This window comes from Giraffa tippelskirchi, chromosome 4 (assembly GCF_054371585.1).
Source record: "Giraffa tippelskirchi isolate mGirTip1 chromosome 4, T2T-mGirTip1v1.2.pri, whole genome shotgun sequence".
Taxonomy (NCBI): domain Eukaryota; kingdom Metazoa; phylum Chordata; class Mammalia; order Artiodactyla; family Giraffidae; genus Giraffa; species Giraffa tippelskirchi.
In genome coordinates this window covers 84601959-84622428 of record NC_137278.1, presented here as the reverse complement: position 1 = coordinate 84622428, position 20470 = coordinate 84601959, and the positions used below count along the sequence as shown (strand labels likewise).

Sequence of the window (20470 nt, the reverse complement as noted above, 5' to 3'; positions counted from 1 at the left end):
ACATATGCTTTGTTGGATTCATTAAAGTGTTCAGTGCAACAGATAAAATTGGAGAGAAAAAATGATAAATATTAGCATATTGCTTTGCTCTTAAAGGTAACTGTGATGACTGTTAGCATGCCACCATTTCTGCTTTCCTGTGATTTTTAACAGATTATCAGGAATTATTATTATTTTTGGTTTAAAAATAAGTGATATGAGCTTTATTCTACATTTTATGAAATTATAGCCTTTGAGTTATTGGTTAGCTATCTAAACATACTGTGCATTATTCTGTGATATTACAGGTTATTTTATTTCTCCAATATCCTATATAAAATAAATCTTTTTCTTTGTCCTTCCCATGCACCTGGAGATGAAATAAGGTTTGCTTTCAAAAAGTACTTCATGTGCTTGAAATAAGTAATCCCATTTCATGGAGTTATATAATTTTAATGCCTTTCCTACTTTCAGATTTACTTCCATGTCAGGTAAGAATCCTGAAACACACACACACAGTGGGAAAACGGATAGGAAGGGAGAGGCTCACACCTACTACCCACTCCTGTACTCCTTCAATATCTGGACTGCAGCTCACCAGCCATCAAGCTAAGGAGATGTTTCTGATCTGGAACCTCCTAAATTGAAAACATTTGAATCAGTAATGGTTACTTCTTCTTAATTTATTTTTAAAGACCATACATGTATATATATACTTGGATTAAAGGAAACAAATCTAAAACCACAAAAGATTTACACAAACTAGACAATTCAAAGAAAAGTATATCCATTCCTGTTGCTTAGAACAAAAGGTAATGTTAAAATCCATAGTGTGAAGTCCCATCCATGTGTCAGAAGAATGGAAGACTAAGGTCTAGCTGCAACTTGTTGAAATGTGTCTCCCCACCAGCACAGCTTTTGTTCTCCCTGGATGAGAACTGAGTACAGGTGTTTTTGTAAATGTTGAAACAAAAGGAACTCACTCATGAGCTGACATGAGCCCAGAGCTCAGATTTTGAAAATCTAAACCTGACATCATCAGACTGCATAGACAATAGGAAGCGATGAGCAGGGCCCACTCACAGACCGTGGAAGCTGTCCAGGGACATGTCTCTATGTGCATATCATTTTTAGAAATGCTGTAATAAGAAAGGAAACTGACAGAGCTATTTCTCCCAGAAAATCATTTCTTTGTTTGCACAATGCCAACACCTATCTTAGACATCTCCATTCTATACCCTCTTTCTCCTTCCTTTTTATCTCTTTTTATTACATGTACAGTTTAAATTCTTTGTTTTTTATTATCCTAAAGAAAAAACTAACTCAGAAATGGAGAAATAGGTAAGCAGTGATGGGGGAGTGCATGGAAAACTTAAGGAGCTCTTAATTTCATATTTTTGTGTTTTAAAAGCTTTTCAGTTAAAAGGTAATAGTCTGGGCCTTAGGTTAAACACACATTTAATTATGGTTTCTTTGTGAAATCAAAATGCCTGATGCATCAAACAGCCTGGTATCATCCCAAACTGGTAGACATCACAGTAGAGGCTCTCTGCTGAAGTTTTCTGTATAAAATATTTTGTATAAATACAATTATGCTGTGAAAAATTAATTCATGAGACCAGAGTGACCAAATCTTATACTGGCATTCAATAAGTATTCACAAAGATTTAACTATTATTATTTTTGTTACTGTTTTTTATTTATTTTTTCAACAGAATTTAGGAGACAAAAGCAATGACAAAGAAGAAAATTTCATTCCTGTCTTTGTGGAAGGAAATGTAAATTTCTTTTTCTTCCAGACTCAGTTTCATTAGAATCCTCTCGGTGAAATTTTTCCTAATAAATTCTCTTGGGAAGCATATTTCCCTTCTTTATATTTTACCAGTTATCTAGAATATATTAAGTGCAAAATAAATGTTAGCTAAATCAATGAATGGGCAAGTGAACGAAAAAAGTTAACAAGAAAATAAAGTTAATAAGATCAGGTATTCCTGTTAACTTGACTTTTTTTTTTTAATATTGCTAATACAATATTTTGTTTTGGCTCTAAATACCCAATGATAAATGAAAAGCTTGTATTTATTTTTGAATCATCTAAGCATTACACTTCTTGTTTTGTTAGTATAAACTTGACTTAGTGCTAGACTTTGGAGAAGGAAATGGCAACCCATTCCAGTATTCTTGCCTGGAGAATTCCATGGACAGAGGAGCCTGGTGGGCTACAGTCCATGGGTCACAAAGAGTGAGACACTACTGCGCATGCATGCAAGTGCAGGGCTAGACTTTACCGCTGAATTCCTGGTAAATAAATACCTTAGATTTGAAAGGTTATTGAGACTTAGCCATGAGAAAGTAGAAAAGACTTAACTCCGAGTCTTATTTGAAATAATTAATCATCTTCTCTAGGAAATTTTGTAACAATGTATCCAAAAATCTATCACTCACTTTTTTTTTTTTCTCTCAGAAAAGATGAGTAACTGCTTCCCATGTGGCACAGTTGGTAGAGAATCTTCCTGTCAGTGCAGGAGACTCAAGAGACATGAGCTCCACTCTTGAGTTGGGAAGATTCCCTGGAGTAGGATCCCCTTGGGTTGGGAAGATCCCCTGGAGTAGCAGCCTACTCCAGTATTCTTACCTGGAAATTTCCGTGGGCAAAGGAGCCTGGTGGTTTACAGTCCATGAGGTCACAAAGACTGGGGCATGACTGAGCATGCACACGCATGCAAATAACTGAATGTGACTGAGTTTCTAAGTGGGGATTAAAAGTTTTCTATGTGTTGTTATTACTTTTTTTTTTTTTTTTGTCTAGGTATCTTTTCTGAATATTTATCAGGGAAAAATAATGGATGCATACAGATAATAAAATGCAAATTGTGGATTCAGTCCATGATTATCCAGGGAAAGACACAGAGGATAACCTGGGACCTTCTTTCCTAGTGTCAGGGTTGGTCATGCTCTCCCAGCAAGGACACCAAGAAGACCTGTGCAAGAGCTGTAATGCAGTCACTCATTCCTCAGGGTTCAAAATAGATGACTGCTAACATGTCCTCTTTACCCTTCAGCTTCTTGAGAGTTTATAATGAACCAAATATAAAGTGCATTATTTAATATGAGTTTTAGGAAATGACCCCAGTTTAAATATACAATGATTGCATGCAGAGTGCTAAACATGTATATATGGAAAAAATGAACACATTATCATGATAAAAAGAAATCTGACGGGGTCTTTGGAAGGAGAAAGGAGTTTATTTCTAGAGAAACTTGACATAATAAAGGAATTAACTGTCTTGGAAATTCTGTAAAAACATGTCTTTAATTTTCAATGCTTACCAAGATCAGAAAATTCCAATAATAAAGATTATGATTATGTGGTTTATTTTTAATTTATTAAGATATTTTTTTAAATCAAAAGTTTCCCAATGGTCTAATGGTTAGGATTCAGTGCAGTCACTGCTATGACCTAGGTTCGATCCCTGGTTGGGAACTGAAATACCAAAGCTGCACATTGCAAGCCAAAATATATATTTTAAAAAATTTATCATAAAAACTACGTTAGTAATATTGAGACCACTGGCAGAGATGTAATGAGATCACTGTGTTGGCATTTGGAGTATGTAGCTTCTAAATGCCATTTCTTTTGTTAGGAATTGTTCACACGTTAATTTGGTTGATACTTTAAACCTTAAAATTGCTGTTATACTCCCAAATCAGTTCTAATTATTCCTGTACTGATTATTTTACTTGTGGACAACTTTCCTTTGCTTTCCCTTTTTACTATACCCTATGCCACTCCCAAAACAACTTCTGAAGTATAAATAAGAACAGTCCCAATACATAAATGAAGCATTATTTTCATAGTGCCGGATATCTAGTTCTAATTTTATGACTTGGCTGAAACAAACCTCTAAGAAGACTCACAAATGAGACAATATAATGGACTCCTTTTAATCTCCACATTTCTTATCTTTTCTGCAGCATATGAGATGTTTGAGGCAGGAAGTAAGAAAAACCTGTGTCTAGAAGTCTTTTCTTCGGCTTCTGTGCTGTCGTGATGCATTCCCATCTGTCTCCTTCACTTGCTCTCCTTTTTCACACTCCCTTTTTATAAGCACATTCTGAAATTCACCATCAATATTTTCTTTTTCCTTTTCTTTTTCATAGTCTCTCACCGATTACCACATCTTTCAATTTTCCAGGTGTAAGGATCTTTAAAATTCTTTTCTTTAAGCCTCAGCATTCTCTTAAGGCTAGAAAAAAAATATTTCCTGTTTATCTCAAAAATCTTCATGCTAAAAATTAAGCTTTTTATTTTAAGCAATATTTCTTATTCATCCACTTCCAGACCAACTTCTCTTCATTGTCCAAATGTTGTCATCATCTACTGTATCTCTCAGATTCAAAAGCTTGAGGTCAGAGTTTGCCTCTTATTTTATATGTCAGATACAATCATTTTCTAAGTCTTATTAAATTTATAAACTGATGCAGAAATTAATTTGGTACCTATTGTATGACAGAATTAGATTTTAGCACTTTGTATATATTATCATTTAAATCCTCAAAACATGAAAATGAAGAGATATTACTGTCTACATAATGAAAATTTGGAAATAAGAGTTCAGTGTGTGTAAAAAACTTGCCTAAACAAGCAGAATTTGGGCAGGACTGGCATTCAAATTCAGTCTTAGTGTTCATTCCTCCAAACTATCACTTTTATTTCCATAAAGTCTCATAGCCTCCTACTCCTTCCTAATCCTCTTAATTCCACAAAACACTACACTTCCTCTTGCCTCTGACTCTAATTCGTTGCTATTTCAGTTTTCCCTAAATTGCATCTTTATGATATTACTCTTCAATAAATTCTAATTGCTCCTCATTGTTTGCAAATTATGTACAGATCCATTAGACATGTTCATCAGCTGGAACTTTTTGCTCGTTATCAATAGAAACTGATTCTGATTAAGTTATGCAAAACAAAAGGAAAAACAAAAACTTTATTACCCTCCCCCTCCCCCACCCCACCCCCCCACACACACAAGAAATTTATTGGAAGCATACTAAGGGGCTTACTAAAGTAAAGGAAAAGTGAGGCCTTGGGAAGGACCAGAAAGTGGGCAGATTCTGATGGTGGGATTCAAAACCTTTGCATGTAGGTGCTGAAGTTGATTTAGCTCCAGTAGTTCTTCGCAAAGTCCACATGCCTCCTTGATCAAAACTCAGATTCCCAAGTGACAGATTAGTTGACCTAGGTGAGATTACATGTCAACCTCTTGGTAAGGGGTGGGAAGGAGAATAAAAGGTAATATCACTGATACTCTAAACTGGACTGCAAGGTAAGGGGAGTGAAGCACTCTAAAGAAAATCACTCTGATGTTACCTACACAAAGGAGCAGGGGCACTCACAGGCAAAAAAGACAGGTGTTGACATGCAAAGCATGCAGGCACTCTAATTCAGCTGCAGTCTTTTATAGTATTATCACCAACTGCCTGTTCCTACTTGGGCAAGCCAGGAATTCTCTCCATCCTCCATATATGCTACAAGTCTTTTTGGCCACTGTTTTCTGGGGCATTTGCTTCTCTGTCTAGCAAAAGCCTTCCTATCCATATAAGCCCTCCCAAATGGCTATTACCATTTCAAGATCTCTACAGACAAGTAATTTCCCTCTTTTTTCATTTTTTCTATAGCATTTCCTTTTGCTTATTTTTGATAGTATTTTTTTAAAGCCTGCCTTGTATCTTCTTTTGGCTTCTCTGGTGGCTCAGACAATGAAGAATCTGCCTGCAACATAGGTGACTTAGGCTCAGTCTCTGGGTCAGGAAGATCCCCTGGAGAAGGGAATGGATACCCACTTCAGTATTCCTGCTGGAGAATTCCATGGACAGAAAAGCCTGGGAAGCTACAGTCCATGGGGTCACAAAGAATTGGACACAACTGAGCAAGCCAACTGATACAATAATACAATTATATCTTTACTGAAATGCATGTGCTTTGATGGCATGTATCATGTGTTATTAATCTGAGCATCTGCTCTAGTGTTGAATATAAGTATTTATAGGTTGAAGTGATTAACAAATATAGTATGGTTATTTTTCTTTTCTCACATTTCTTACTGTTGGTTTAAAGTGCCAGACTGAATCTATAAAGCAATTACATCATTTATCTCTAACATCATTGCAATGTCCTTGATGGGAAATTACATACAGCATTTAAAAATACTATCTTATAGGCAATGAATAAATGTGTTGATCCAATGTCAATTTAGCAAAGTTGAATGGAAATCTAACAATTATTTGAAAGAGAAGGATCAAGTTATTGACAGGAGTAGGAAGAGAAAATAAGCCAATAATGGTTAGACATTTTTAAAAAGTTCACTTCAGAACATAGCCATGAGGTGGGTGTTATTATTCTTATTGTACATATTAAGAAATTGAGGCCTAGATGGGGTTAATTTCTTATAGGAAATAAGTTATATCCAGAATTTGTCATATACTTATTGTTCTTTCCACTAATTAACAATTTCATAAATCCAAAGTAATACAAGTATGAATATTTTTTTAAATCAAATAACGCAATGGGTTTTATCATAAAAATGAGTAGTTTTCTGTCCTAAGTTTCACTATCCTATTGGCAGTCTTAAACATTTTATTTTGGAGTTATTCTAGCAGTTAGCTCCACTTTTCTAGATAATATGCATATGTCACTGTCTCTTGATGGATTATAAGCAATAGATAGCCATTCTTCTTAAAGCAAAGAATGTTTAAACGGCAAAGAACACATAGAATACTGTAAAAGAAGGACAAGATAAATCCGGGTAGCAAATATCCCAAGAGGAAAAATATTTCTTAGAAAAAGGAATAGTCATCCACCCAGCTCAGAAACCGATAATCAAGGAAAAACAAAATCTCTTAGCAAGATCCTATATGCAACTATTATATTTAAAAGAGGCAAATCTTGTAAGGATAGGATGAAATGGACACTCCTACACAGTGTTGGAAAGATTGTAAAATAACACAGCCATTTTGGAAGAGAATTTGGTAGCACTGTCCAAAATGCTATAACAATGAAAATCAAACAAATAAAACTTGTGCATAGTCTCCTCTAATAATCTGTATTGTATAATAATAATAATAATCTAATAAAGCACTGTATCTTACAGAGAAGCACTTGTACAGCTGAACATAGAGATGTATAAGAGTGTGTTCACTGTAGCATTGTTTGCATTAGGGAAAAGTGAACAACTTCAAAATCCATCTCCTGCAAAGTTCCTATTATATACTTTGCTCTAATTTTATCTTGTTATTTCCCTTATTTTATCTCCGAAATAATTTGAATATTAACCCTTTGCTTCATAAATGCTGCAAATATGTTCAATTACCATTTATTGTCTAGCTTTTTCATGTTCTTTCTCCCAATGTTATCTTAATTCTAATCGAGTTTAACTGATCCATTTTGGCTTTTGCTTTTTGTATAATTTGAGGGATGGCTTTTTTTAATCCCAAAGTCCTAAACACATTCTCATATATTTTTCCTATTGCCTTCATAGTTTTAATTCTTTAAATTCTTTAGTCTCCATGGAGTTCTTATTTTTATGACATTTTATTATGAAAGGAAAAGAGCTCTGTTTACAATTCTTTCTCACTTCGCAACAATTTCTCCATATCATATCAAATTTAATGTACCTCATATTTGGACCACAGTTTCTTGGACCAATTTCATTTGCTCTGGGCTTGCTGATTGCATTATTTTCATTCTATGAAGAGCAAAAACCAAAGTAGACTTCAATGAGTCACTTACTTTCAGCTGCATGTTACCCTCTCTTGCTCATTTGGTCCTCTATGCCCTCTCAGAGATGGAATAGTTCCAGATCTGTGTTGGGCTTATTTTTCTACAGGCTTTCTGCGTGTTCTAGGCTGCAGGCTCCTCTGGCCTGCTTTCTATTTGCTCCCACTATGCAGAAATTAGTGAAATATCTCGTTCCTTTTTAGTAAGATTTTACAGCATTTACATTCCTTGGTATCATGATAAGGGGGCACTGTAGAGAGAGGAGAGAGAAATGCATGTGTTTAGCCCACTATCATTAAAACAATCTATCACACAATGTTTAAAGTTGTCACTATATTGCCTCTTAAGGTCAAGGGAGTTTATCTATACTCTTGCTGGAAAATGTAATAAGAGAAGGGATTTATTTATGCATTTAAATAAAAAGTCTGCAGATTTCAACTGTTGTAGCTCTATTTGTTTCTTATTAGCAAGATGTGACTGGATCCTCAATTATGTCATTGCCTATTTCAATCAGGACTCAGCTAGACTCTTTTTTCATCTCAAGAGCCACTTATCTCTAATTTTTCAAGTTACTTAAAATTGACCTAAACTGTAAAGCTTTTAATGGTTATTCAGATCACACCAAATAAATAAATAAACTCTGTTAACATAAAGGAATCATAAAGGTTATTCTGGCTATATTATCTTTCTGATCTTTCTCAGATGCTTTTCTGCTGCTCCCTCATTCATCTGCCTCAGATGTTTCTATCTCTACCCTTCCTGGGGGGTGGTGATACCCTGCTGACAGCCAGAACTTTATTACTGTCATCATGTGGGACACTAGTCCAACCTAAGGGACCTCAGCTGCCAACCGCTTTTCTATTATCATTCTGTACCAGTCTCCTTGTTGTCATTAAGGGCATAAGTGACACCCTCACTAGTACAAGTAGGCTGAAAAGGAAGCATCATCCTACAAAAACTGCAGTCACCTAGGTGTCAATAGATTCCAAAGCTATTTGTATTCGTATACTACTGAATGGCACACATATTATTGAATGGCTCTTGCAGAAAAACACTATATTATCTTACAACTTTTGCTTTCTCTTCAAATAATGGGTACCAGGTTGTCTGTTCTTTAGTTTACAGACTTAGGAATGTATGCATGCAAGTTTGGAATGAAAGGAGAGGATGGCAGATTACATCTAAAAGGATAAGCAGAAGAGCTGAGAGATCTAATCGATCTACATTGTTGTCAGTCAGGAGCTGTCCCTGGTACCAACCTCAGTACTGATGTCTCAACAATACACTGAAGAGGGAGAGTTTGTATTGCAGAGAACATAAGATATGAACAAACTTTTGCCTACCCAAATCAAGTCACAGTTGAGGGATGTACCCACCCACTCTAGCAGTATTCCCTTCCTTTCCCCTATTTTCAGTATCCCCTTTCCCCTTTTTTCTTTTTTCAATTTCCAATGGTTTTTCTCCCTCATTCCTCAGGATCTGGATCTCAGCAATATTCTCTTAATTTCTCCTGTTTCATGGAAAAATGAAATAAACACCTTCACCTTAGCATTGGTAACTATTTTGCTTCTTAAGGGAAGATACACTGTAGCTTAAAAAAAAACAACAAAAAAAACATGTTTGGCTAAAATAAAATAGAGAACCCAGAAATAAGCCTCCACAAATACAGCTAAATGACAAACTAGCAAAATTAGTCAATGGGAAAAGAACAGTGCTTTCAACAAATGGTGTTGGTAAAACTAAATACCTACATGCAAACAAATGAAATTGATCACTTACCTTATAACACATACAAAAATTAACTCAATATGAATCAAAGATTTATATGTAGGACTAAAATTAAAACCCTTAAAAGGTATTGGACTTGGCAATGATTTCTTGTATATGACACAAAAAACACAAGCACAAAAAAGGAAAAACAGATAATTGAACTTCATCAAAATTTAAAACTTTTGTGCATCAGAGGACATTATTGACAAAGTGAAAAGGCAATCCACAGAGCAAGAGAAAATATTAGCAAATGATATTCTCATAAAGGGTTAATATGTGGAATATACAAATTACTCTTTTAGATCAACAAAAAGCAATTTAAAAACAGGCAAAGGACTTCAATGGACATTTCTCCAAAAGAGATATACATAGTCTCAATACACACATAAAAAGATGCTCAACATCACTAATCATTATGGAAATGCAAATTGAAACTACAATGAGATAGTACACCACACTGATTAGGATGGCTATTATCAAAATACAGGAAAAAAATCAAGTATTGTTGAGGATGTGGAGAAACTGGAACATTTGTTCATTGTTGGTGGAAATTAAAATGGTAAAGCTGCTATGGAAAACATTAGGACAGTTGCTCAAAAAATTTAAATGAATTACCATTGATCCAGCAGTTTCATTTCTAGTATTACCCCACAAAAATAAAAGCAGAGATTCAAATAAATATTTGTACACCCATGTTCATAGCATCTTATTCACAATGGTCATAAGATGGAGGCAACCCAAGTGCACTTTGGTAAATGAATTGAAATGTGAATGTGCTCAATGCCACTGAACTATTAAATATACTTTGACACATTATTAAAAAAGTATACAGAAAAAGAAACTCACATAGTTTGGAAATGGTGTATAGTTATAGTTTAACCTCAACAACTGGAATGCTTTATTCACCAAAGGCAATTTAGTAATGAGGTACAATGATGAATAATTGGGACTCTCTCACACAATCATTCAAAATATTTAGCAGAAATGCCAGGAACACTGCTATGGGCAAACCAGATACTGTCACTGCTCTGAATTGGAATCAAGGAGAAAAGTCAATTAATCAAATAAAGACAAAGACCAATTTATAAATATCTAGTGAAGTGAAAGTTGCTCAGTCATGTCCGACTCTTTGTGACCCCATGGACTATATAGTCCATGGAATTCTCTAGGCCAGAATGCTGGAGTGGGTAGCCTTTCCCTTCTCCAGGGATCTTCCCAACCCAGGGATCAAACCCAGGTCTCCCACATTGCAGGTGGATTCTTTACCAGCTGAGCCACAAGGGAAGCCCAAGAATACTGGAGTGGGTAGCCTACCCCTTCTCCAGCAGATCTTCCCGACCCAGGAATTGAACTGGGGTCTCCTGCATTGCAGGTGGATTCTTTACCAACTGAGCTATCAGGGAAGCCCAAGACCAGGTAGTCAGCTGTAGGTGTATTGTAAAAGCATTAAAATCTTTGTCCTTAAAAGCCACTTTCTTAATAGTCTTTCCTAACACTGGTTGTAAATTCTGGGAGGATTCAAAGGGCTTTCAGTCACTTTCCATTAATAATTATATTAATTATTTGCTTAGGTAATAAATAGCCTACTATCAAATCAAACAAACAAATGATCATACCATTTAATTATTCTCTCCTCTATCTCAAGCCTTATATATTCTCAGAGACCTACAGAGGGTAAGAGAAAGACTGTAGATTTCTTCTCTCTTCTTGCTCTTCCTACTCTCCCACTATGCAACTGCAGTTTGGGAACTGTTAGAGCTGAGGGTGGCAAAAAGGGGGAAATTTTAAGTACTCATTATTTAAGCACTCATCAAATAAACTTTAATCCATAAATAAAACTTTTGGATTGTGGTAAATTCTCTCTAACAGATGCTTTTATGTGTTCCTTGGAGATTTTTCTGCTAGCACTCTTTTCCTTTTTCTCTCCCTCAACAAGCTTTATATTAGGATGTTTTGTATTTCAAGACCAAAAAAAAAACAAAACCAACCAAAATAATAAAATTTTAGGTCTGTAGCTTGAATTACATTTTTTACTCTTAAAAATGTATACAGTAGAGAAAACTATATTTTAAAACTAACTTCCATCAAATTCGAATTATACAATCAGTAGCAGTTAGATGATTAATATGTGAACTTAGTACTTGCTGTGGGCACACTATTGTTTCCACTAAGAAAAACACTATGGAGATGTCTCAAGAAATTAAAAATTGTACTACCATATGATCCAGCGATTCCACTTCTGGGTATATATCTGAAGTAATTAAACCACGATTGAAAGGGGATATCTGCACTCCCATGTTTCTCACAGCATTATTCACAATAGCCAAATCATGGAAAAGGCCTAACTGTCATTGATGGAAAATGGGTAAAGAACAATGGAATAAAATTCAGCTTCAGGAAAAAGAAGGAAATTCTGTCATTTGTAACACGGCTAGAACTTGAGGGCATTATGCTAATTGAAATAAGTCAGACAGAGAAAAACAAATGTTGTATGTTTTCACTTATTCATGGAATCTAAAAGAGCCAAAGTCAGAGAAATACAGAGTACAATGGTGGTTGCTAGGAGGTGGGGGAATTGGGGAGATGTTGATCCAAGTGTCCAAACTTCCATTATAAGATAGATGAGGTCAGAGTGCCTAATGAACAGCAGGGTGAATATAATTCACAACACTGCATTATAAAATTGAAAATTGTAAAAGAGGTAGATCTTAAATGTTATCACCACTCAGAAACAAAAAAGGTAGTTATGTGCAGGGATAGAGATGAGAACTAATCTTATTGAGATAATCATTTCATAATAAACATGTGTGTCAAATAACTACAATGTGCACCTTAAACCTACCTTTCTTGTATGTCAATAATATCTTAATAAAGCTGGAAAAATATTTGAAGAAAATTCTACTATAATACTGCCATGATGCTCCACTGTATTGCTAGAAGAATTTTCAGTACCATGGACAGGCTTAGGATAAATCATATCATATTTTCTAACCAAGACTATAGAGAAAATCACAATTATAGGGAGAAAAACAATGAGCTGAACTCTATTTCACAAACAAAAAGGTAGTACTAAAATTACACTACTCAGATAACCATTACCATAGGTGAATAAACAGCAAGGCTATAAAGATTTTTTGAGGGGGACCACTAATAAACTAGGAGTCATTTCTTCAAATTATAGACCCAGTAACTTGGAGAAAATAGCCTCTAATATTGAAGCCTTACAAATTCCTATGTATAGAGTGGTGGTAAGCATTTTGGTTAGTCTCACACCTGTGGGAGTCTCTTTTTTTCAGGCTAATTTTAGGGTCTCAGAGTGTAGCAGAGAAAGTATTGGTTTTGAGGAGACATAGTTTTAGTTTTGAATTTAGGGCTGTACTGGTCCTTTAATTCCCCTTAATACTCTGGCTCTCAGTCTCCTCTGAGACTATACACCTAGATGATCTGAGATGTTTAACTAGATTACTTCAATGTTCCAATGAAGTTACGATTCATCATAGAGAAGCCACATTCAGCTATTGGTGCTTTCCTGTCACTATGTTTGTTCAGCATCTCTTCCAAAAGCAAGATCAAGTGTTCTGCCAACTAAAGGCTTTTATTTTTTTGGGTTCTTGTAATCATAGTAGCCAACATTTGTGGATTGCCGTGGTGAGCTATGGACTCATTTCCTTTGTGACAACAACATCATAAAAATCTTTCTTGCAGCTTGGCATGCCTGTTATAATCTGTGGAAAGCATATTAACCATGTTACTAGAGGTTTTCATTATGTTAGGTGATATTTTGCATCACTAGTGCCAGCATAGCTTGTCACCAAGTACCACAGACCCATATCTGCCTCCCCTCAGATCTATCCTAGTCACTCAGACAATTTTGCTTTCTGATGAGGATTATTTCAGACTGCAAAAAATCCAGTGTTTTACTCCATGGTTACACAAATCACCTTCTCAATTAGAGCAGACAGATTCAGAAAGCAGCACCGCAGACTCCTGATAGACAGCAAGCTTTCAACCTGATGAGCTGGGAATGTTGGAATAGCATTAAAAAAACAGATGTGCTAAAAATGTCCATAAACGCCTTGCTCAGAGATTGATGTATGACTTCTTAAAAATGCTCTTGTCCAAATAAACATTCTCAGGCCAAGGGTAAATAGTCATCGTATCTTAATAATCTTATTTTGAATTTATGTTAGGCATATCAAGGATAACATAAAATAGAGTACATTGGCTAATGGAAGGTAAAAGATAATGTGTGCAGTGGTGTATTTAGAAGATTGTCATACTTTCAGTCAGAAGATCCTGGTTATGACCCTCCATGTTCCTCTCATTGTCTGTGTGACCATAAAAGCTACCTAACCAATATAGCCCCCTAGTTCCTGACCCCTAATGTTGGGTTGACTATGCATCCTTTTAAGATGTTTTCTCATGTAATAGTTCTTGATTTGAATGCTCAGAATGAGACAGCGTCTTTGTTTTCCCCCACTTCAGAGCTTCAAGGCTTTTCCCTTAACCAATTTACTTCTTTTGTATTTCACTATCTTTAAAACACTCCAGCTCTTATAGGTTAGCAAAATAAGATGCACACATTTTAAGTATCTTCCCATAAATTATATGTATAATCAAAATATGTACTGTCAAAGAATTTGAATTGCTATCTGAAGAATTTAGACAAACACTGAAATAATAATTCCTTTGTGTTATAGTCCCAATTATTGTGACCCTCCAACTTTATATAGTGATGAATAGAGACACCTCAAATAGACAATATAAATTTTATCTCTTTATTCACTTTTTAGCCCATGGCAAAAGAGACAAGAGATCTCTCTGAAGCTTCTTTTATAAGGATACTAATCCCATTCATGATGTCTCTGCCTTCATGACCTAAGCGCTTCCCAAAAGCCTCATCTCCTAATAGCATAATCATAGATGTTAATATTTCAACTTATGAATTTTAGGAAGACATAAGCATTTAGGCCATAGCATCGTGTGCTGAAAATATTCTAGATTCATAGAAAAACAACAGCAACAATAGTAAAGCTATCAATGATTGTGATATGTTAAAAATTAAAAAAAGAGATGAAAGTTATACCTCTAAATACTTTGCCATTATGTCCATCAAGATTGGACCACTGTCACATTACTAAGTTGATCTCTCATTAGTATCCAGAGATGCTCCAGCCAAAATGGCAGATTCAGCAGAACACTTCTATAGATACAGCTATGAAGGAGGCAATTCTTTGAAAAGGAAGGTGTAGGCAGAAAAAGGAAGCCAGTTACAGCTGACTTTGATGTGTATTTAATTATTTACACTTTAAAGTAGCTAAGAAGAATACGGTTTCTGCCATTTTTTTTCTTTCTCTCTTAAAAACCTCAAGTAACTGAGTCAGGAACTTGGGCAATGTAAATTGTCAGGTCTGACTATCTGTCTTGACCTCCATTCTTTAGAAGCAGCACCTTTTTAAGCCAACTGAGTGCAAGTTGAAAGAAAAATGCCTTAAATGGGCAAGGTTCCCACAGTCAAAGCAAAGCAGAGAATTGAACCAATTATCCAGAAGGTTTAGGGAAAGACAAGGAAAGGTTTCACCAAATAGAAAATTAATGCATGAAAAATTGAAAGCATCAATTCTCATCACAGTTTAGGTGTTGTTTTGCAGAAAGCCATACAAATGATGTACCTGAGTATAAACGGCAAAGAGATAGAAAGTAACTAAATGCCACTCATTTATCCTGCTTGAGTCAGACCCACCAGTCTCAAACTTCTTGACCCAGTCAGTCAACTACCAACTTCTGCTTTGCCTCTAAGAATGGCTAGACCCACAAAACTCTCTACGTTATCTCATCAAGTGATTTAGAGACCTATTTTTGCAGGGAACTGACAGTGGAGTTTTAGTAACATCCCATTCTCACTTTAATTGCCATCCTCTTTGTCATTCCTCTAGGTTCTGCTCCTAGAGGAATGAGCTAAGTGACCGGGACTGCGCCGAATTTGTCTTGTGACATCTTTTATATTGATATATGTTTTCAACAATGTGAGTCTGGCCCTTGAGATTGTCTGCCTCTGGCCATGATGTCCCAGACAACAATCTTGAATTTCTGTAGTTCTAAAAATAAGAAGCGGGAATGAAGATAGGAAAACAAGAAAGAAAACATATTCACTTTAATTAGTAGCGTAATTCTTAGACCTAGGAGTAGGGTTTTGAGGGGAGGGAAAGAAGAGAGGAGGGAAAAAAAAACACCCCATCTTTCCCTGGTCTGCATCAATTTCTCCATGAAAATGTGAAGGGAGTGAGAAGATGTGTCAAAACTTGGGACAAGAAATCAGTTAAGTTCAGTTCAGTCTCTCAGTTGTGTCCAACTCTTTGCGATCCCATGGACTGCAGCATGCCAGGCCTCTCTGTCCATCACCAACTCCCAGATTTACTCAAACTCATGTCCATTGAGTCAGTGATGCCATCCAGCCATCTCATCCTCTGTCCTCTGTTCTCCTTCTGCCTTCAATCTTTCCCAGCATCAGAGTCTTTTCAAATGAATCAGTTCTTTACATCAGGTGGCCAAAGTATTGGAGTTTCAGCTTCAACATCAGTTGTTCCAATGAATATTCAGGACTGATTTCCTTTAGGATGGGCTGATTGGATCTCCTTGCAGTCCAAGGGACTCTCAAGAGTCTTCTCCAACACCACAATTCAAAAGCATCAATTCTTTGGTGATCAGCTTTCTTTATAGTCTAACTCTCACATCCATACATGACTACTGGAAAAGCCATAGCTTTGACTAGATGAACCTTTGTTGGCAAAGTAATGTCTCTGCTTTTTAATATGCTGTATAAGTTCATCATAGCTTTTCTTCCAAGGAGTAAACATCTTTTAATTTCATGGTTGCAGTCACCATCTGCAGTGATTTTGGAGCCCCCCAAAATAAAATCTGTCACTGTTTCCCCATCTATTTGCCATGAATTGATGGGACCAGATGCCATGATCTTAGTTTTCTGAATGTTGAGCTTTAAGTCAACTTTTTCACTCTCTTCTTTCACTTTCATCAAGAGGCTCTTTAGTTCTTCTTCACTTTCTACCATAAGGGTGGTGTCATCTGCATATATGAGGTTATTGATATTTCTCCTGGCGATCTTGATTCCAGCTTGTGCTTCATCCAGCCCTGCATTTCTCATGATGTACTCTGCATATAAGTTAAATAAGCAGGGTGACAATATACAGCTTTGATGTACTCCTTTTCCTATTTGGAACCAGTCTGTTGTTCCATGCCCAGTTTTAACTGTTGCTTTCTGATCTGCATACAGATTTCCCAGAAGGCAGGTCAGGTGGTCTGGTATTCCCATCTCCTTCAGAATTTCCCACAGTTTATTGTGATCCATACAGTCAAAGGCTTTGGCATAGTCAATAAAGCAGAAATAGATGTTTTTATGGAACTCTTTTGCTTTTTCAATGATCCATATTTTACACATAAATATGTATTTGTAAATTAAATATATAAAATATATTCCTTGTATACACTTATTATAGCAAAATATACATGCAGATAGATGTGTATATTACATACAAGCTATATATATTGAATATATTCCTTAAAAACACACATGCACACCTATTTACTATCCTTTGATACAGATAGAAAGAGATAGGGAGCATATTGTATATTGATTAGAGTTATAGGCTCTGAAGTAGGATCACCTTTGGCAATTTATTCAACCTTTAAAAGACATTGTTTCCTTATTTGTAATACTGAGATGATACTATTATTTACAGGGTCATTACAAAGATTAAATGATCTTGTAACTATAAATTATTGGGGAAAATAACTAGCATATATTAAGAGTTTAATGACTATAAGCTTCTTTTTTATTATCATTTTTAATATTATTATTTTTAGACCAATTTCAATAAATATTTGACTTGTTATTATTAGTATTAACCTTCATTTTAGTATTAGATCAAGCACTCAGGCAACTTTTTCGAACACGAATTATGTGTTATTATATTGCTTATCATATATGTTATAAAACTGACTATTGCAATTTGAACTATGGCCACAGACTATTCATTAAATATCCTAAAATTTAGAATTTAGGCATTTACCTCTAAAATTCTTCTTTGAGTATTTTCTGCAATATTTTCTCTTTCTCTTTGGAATTCCTAGGCTTCTGCCTTGCACTTGTGTCTTATGGAGGTGGGCACCCATTATTAGTACAATCAAGTTTCTGTGTAGTAACAGAAGATGGCAGTTTGCTAGAAGTGGACTTCAGATTAATTTCTAAGTGGCAAGGCTACTGCTGCACTGTCCGTCATTGTCAGACACTCCATCCTTCCTATGTGACCTGGAAGAGCAATAAATGCTTCTAGCGAGCAAACCGCCTTCCAAAACCCACATCTTTAAAAATAGACTCTAAACAGACAACTCATAATAAGCCTGCCCTTATCTCAATCTAATAGCCTTCTATCAGGTTGCTCATGAACTGTTCCTTCTTCACACCTTAGTTAGATACAATATGAAATTTGCTTTCTTTAATTCACTGTTAAAAATAAAACAAATACATTGCCCTGAGGTATCCTTTCAAAAGAATATGGTCTTTATCTCAATCAACTTTTGTCCATTCCAATGATACGGGGTTGTAGCTATCTTAAACCTTTCTGTGTCCTTGCATTTAGACCAGTCTCTACATGTTAATTTCAATGAAGAAGGTGCATTTTGCAGGTAGCTCATCTTTCCAAATAGTCACACTTCACAGACCATTTGGTCTGTAGATTTGTGCCATTTTGTAATTGCAAAAAAAAAATCTTTGTATAAATTTGATCAGACAACAATGTGTGGCTTTTATTTCCCAGACTCAGTGTGGTCTGAATCTTGCTATTTTATCATATATTTCATTTTGACTATAGGAGGTCTAAAAACCATTCTCCAGGGTGTGAAACTATTTACACTGACAACTCACTTAAAATTTGGCTTTTTCATTCTGTATGACCTTTACCCAGCACACTAACCTCCCAAAGCCTCAATTTTCTCATTGGTGAAACAGGGATAATAATATTATCTACCCCAGAGGGTTGCTGTGAGGATGAAATGAACAATTTTTTTTATGTGGGTGGCCAGGTTCCACACTTTTGGAGAGGGTCCAGAACACATTTTCTGTCATTTTTGTTTTTAATAGCTTAGAAATATGAAGTAAGATCTCTTCAGAAAGGATATGATGGTTCTACAGAGGCTGAGGGCCAGATAAGTAAGCCCAACATTGCTTTCCCAGGAAGCACATTTAAAGTAGGGTTCAGTTCAGTTCAGTCTCTCAGTCGTGTCTGACTCTTTGTGACCCCATGAATTGCAGCACGCCAGGCCTCTCTGTCCATCACCAACTCCCGGTGTCTACCCAAACCCATGTCCATCGAGTCAGTGATGCCATCCAGCAATCTCATCCTCTGTCGTCCCCTTCTCCTCCCGCCCCCAATCCTACCCAGCATTAGGGTCTTTTCCAATGAGTCAACCCTTCGCATGAGGTGGCCAAAGTATTGGAGCTTCAGCTTCAACATCAGTCCTACCAATGAACACCCAGGATTGATCTCCTTTAGGATGGATTGATTGGATCTCCTTGCAGTCCAAGGGACTCTCAAGAGCCTTCTCCAACACCACAGTTCAAAAGCATCAATTCTGCGGCGCTCAGCTTTCTTCACTGTCCAACTCTCACATCCGTACATGACCACTGGAAAAACCATAGCCTTAACTAGACGGACTTTTGTTGGCAAAGTAATGTCTCTGCTTTTAAATATGCTATCTAGGTTGGCCATAGCCCTCCTTCCAAGGAGTAAGTGTCTTTTAATTTCATGGCTGCAATCACCATCAGCAGTGATTTTGGAGCCCCAAAAAATAAAGTCTGACACTGTTTCCACTGTTTCCCCATCTATTTCCCATGAAGTGATGGGACCAGATGCCATGATCTTAGTTTTCTGAACACTGAGCTTCAAGCCAACTTTTTTCGCTCTCCTCTTTCACTTTCATCAAGAGGCTCTTTAGTTCTTCTTCACTTTCTGCCATAAGGGTGGTGTCATCTGCATATCTGAGGTTATTGATATTTCTCCCGGCAATCTTGATTCCAGCTTGTGTTTCCTCCAGCCCGGCGTTTCTCATGATGTACTCTGCATAGAAGTTAAATAAGCAGGGTGACAATATACAGCCTTGACGGACTCCTTTTCCTATTTGAACCAGTCTGTTGTTCCATGTCCAGTTCTAACTGTTGCTTCCTGACCTGCATACAGGTTTCTCAAGAGACAGGTCAGATGGTCTGGTATTCCCGTCTCTTTCAGAATTTTCCACAGTTTATTGTAAAGTAGGGTTATATGTTAATAAATACGCTAGGCTTTTGAACTTGCTACCCAGGCCCAGGATAGACTTTTAGCCCTGAGGGTGTGCTGATTATAGTGGACATGATAACTATCAGACATCCTTAGTGGGGAAATCACAATTAAAATTTGTATATATTGACAAGAGTCTGGAGCCTGAGAAAAGATCTCTATGGATGGCACGTGTTGATTGCCAGAAGGAAAAGAATGACCCTTGACTTACTGTGCTTAATTCTAAATATTCTACATAGTAAATAATGAAAAATCTTAGGAATAGACAACCTCAACCTTTTCTGTCAAATGTCTAAATAGTAAGGAGTGACTACAGAATGCAAATGTCTATGTCTACAAATAAATACAAAATATACAAAATAATAGATGAAAGCATATAATATATCATCAGATACACAGTTTTATTTAGCTGAACTGTAATGTATACCAGATGGCCAACAGACAGCTCTCAGCTGATTTAAGGCAATAGACATGCTTTTTCTAGGCCTGCACAGTGTTGGAGGAGACAGTATCTTAAAAATTGTGAATTATTTTTGAACATTGGGGAAATAAGACATTTTATATAAAATCCAAATACACTTGTAAATGACAG

General features: G+C 36.1%; 1 long non-coding RNA gene across 1 annotated transcript in view; it reads right to left on the bottom strand.

Moving 5' to 3' along the window:
• Positions 1 to 416: 416 nt before the first annotated feature.
• The window catches only part of LOC145545534 (uncharacterized), a 43646-nt gene continuing 23592 nt past the window's right edge, over positions 417 to 20470 (bottom strand). The window contains exons 4-8 of the long non-coding RNA XR_014082140.1: positions 7772 to 8009; positions 5706 to 5802; positions 5047 to 5221; positions 3882 to 4226; positions 417 to 617 (exon numbers count right to left, since the gene is read on the bottom strand). This is a non-coding gene — a long non-coding RNA (uncharacterized LOC145545534). The remainder of the gene's footprint in view (positions 618 to 3881; positions 4227 to 5046; positions 5222 to 5705; positions 5803 to 7771; positions 8010 to 20470) is intronic.